This window comes from Tupaia chinensis, unplaced genomic scaffold, assembly GCF_000334495.1.
Source record: "Tupaia chinensis unplaced genomic scaffold, TupChi_1.0 Scaffold148884_1, whole genome shotgun sequence".
Lineage (NCBI taxonomy): Eukaryota > Metazoa > Chordata > Mammalia > Scandentia > Tupaiidae > Tupaia > Tupaia belangeri.
The window spans coordinates 195,969-198,138 of NW_006208732.1; the positions used below are offsets into that span (position 1 = coordinate 195,969).

The 2,170-nt window shown below is 38.5% G+C and overlaps 1 long non-coding RNA gene across 1 annotated transcript in view; it reads left to right on the forward strand.

Moving 5' to 3' along the window:
- Positions 1 to 1,254, forward strand: part of LOC102473850 (uncharacterized) — a 14,759-nt gene extending 13,505 nt beyond the window's left edge. The window contains exon 3 of the long non-coding RNA XR_337686.1: positions 1,186 to 1,254. This is a non-coding gene — a long non-coding RNA (uncharacterized LOC102473850). The remainder of the gene's footprint in view (positions 1 to 1,185) is intronic.
- The last annotated feature ends 916 nt before the right edge of the window (positions 1,255 to 2,170 follow it).

Consider the following 2,170-nt stretch of genomic DNA (forward strand, 5'->3'; position numbering starts at 1 on the left):
ACCCAAGATCCCGAGAGGAGAATGGAGGAGAAGGGATTGCGGCGTGGCCATCCTCCCCGGGGGGTGCTTTTTTTGCTTTCTATCTCTCTGTCTTTCTGGTGATCTCACACGCCCTGTAGCAAAACCTGTCAAAAAAAACTCTTCATAGACATTGAGCATTACCATATTACTATTATTTTTACTACTATTGGCCCATAAATTTTGTAATTATTAATATTCGTGGGCTTTGCTCATGAGTGTTACTGTATGATGTATATTTCATACATTTATTTGTTTAATTCTCTAAACTTTTGTTGAGAGGGAGGTACCTTTATTTCTTTACTTTTTTAATTTGCTAACGGCACAGGTGCTCTCAGGGGAAATAGGGAGGGTGTGGAGAGGACAGAGGGACAATGAAGAAGCACCCCTGGCAGATGGTGACTCTTCAATCCTTTATTCTCTACTCTCCTCTCATGACTTTGGGCTCGCACATGAGCCTGGCATCTCTCAAGCTGCTGGATCTGGGACTCGATCATGCAGCCGGCCGTGTGGGATCCAGCCTCCTTAACCACTACACCACTGGTTGGCCTGGGAGATACCATTATTAACTTCATTTTACATATAACAAAATGAAACTGAGTTTGTGTTCAGAGTTATTTTTATCTGACCCTAAAATCTCTGTTCTCAACTCTCATATTATATACCTAACTTTACTGTTCTGGTGGTCTTCTGGTGAGATGACATAAATTATTTTCAAAATCCCTAGGATTTTTTATTTTCATCAAGAGAGGTTGGTACTCTCTCAAGAGTTCACCTGGGTTAAATTGTAAATTCTCACTCTATGCCTGAAACTAATTGACTAAAGGATACGGAAACACAGTATATAGATGTAAATGCCAGATCTAGTGTGTATGAAAGAGGAGGGTCTGAGGAAGGACATTTAGAAGAAAAATAGGGAGGCAAAGCATTAATGGCACAAAGAAATGTGGTATTATCTGTTGAAGATATTTGGTAGTTCTATCAACTGCACTAGGGAGAAATGTTCACCTGTTGAAATATCCATTTTGTAAGCCAGATAATAATGTGATTGAATGTATAAAAGAAAATGAAACAAAAAAAAATTGCGAATTCTTACCAATGTTGTTTTATTACACCGAAAGAGAAGAAGACCCGAAGAGAGTTACTTTTTCTCATTTCTATCTCCAGATAATTCCTGTGGTTGCCCGTGGTTTGAAGAAGTGAGTTGATTCCATACATATGTCTGCTTCTATAAGGTAAAAATCGTTGAGACTCATGGCTTTCCTGGTCCCTCATTCTACCCTTTTGTTTCCAGCTCAATTACTGCCTTCCTATAACTTCTTTTCCTTAAATATCCTTCTAAGCATTTTCACTAATGCAATATAATTGTGGAAACAGTTTTTTGAATGCTCTATGAAAATTCTAAGGTCAATCTTCACCTATTGATATGGTATGACGAACAAAGCTCTTGATAGAATTGCCAAAGGTGAGTTCTGGCTCTCTTGCCAACTGTATCAAGATTAAAAACTCTGGGACCAGCAGTTAGCGTAATGGCTATGTCACTGGACTCCCACATAGTCGACTGCGGTTCGAGTCCCGAACCCAGCGGCTTAAACTCCCACTGTGTGAGTGCCCAAGATCCCAAGAGGAGAATGGAGGAGAAGGGATTGCAGTGTGGCCATTCCCCCTGGGGGGGGTGATCTCTTGCTTTCTGTCTCTCTGTCTCTCTCTGTCTTTGTGGCGAGCACACATGCCCTATAGCCAAAACCTCTCCAATAAAAAAAAAGATAAAAAACACTTAAAAAGTAAAATTAATCATTTTATTTTCTTTTTTACCTCCAACACCAAGTATAGCACCTAGGTTCTCACAAATTGTTGAATTTTGAAGAATGCACACATTTTTTGTGCTTATATATACAGTATAATATACTGTACCTAATTTTGCTTATTGGATAATAAATTCACCAAGGAATTTATGCTGACTGTTGAGTTGGAAATAGGGGAGCAATTAGATCTAATTTGTCAAAAGTTAATTTTGAGCAACCAAGCTACAGCCTATTTTTCATCTTGAGTGTAACTTCAAAAAAACAAAACAAAACAAAACAAAAACAAAAACCATGCATTGTTTTCTCCACTTTGGAGCATTTTATACACCTAGAACATCTGAGAATCT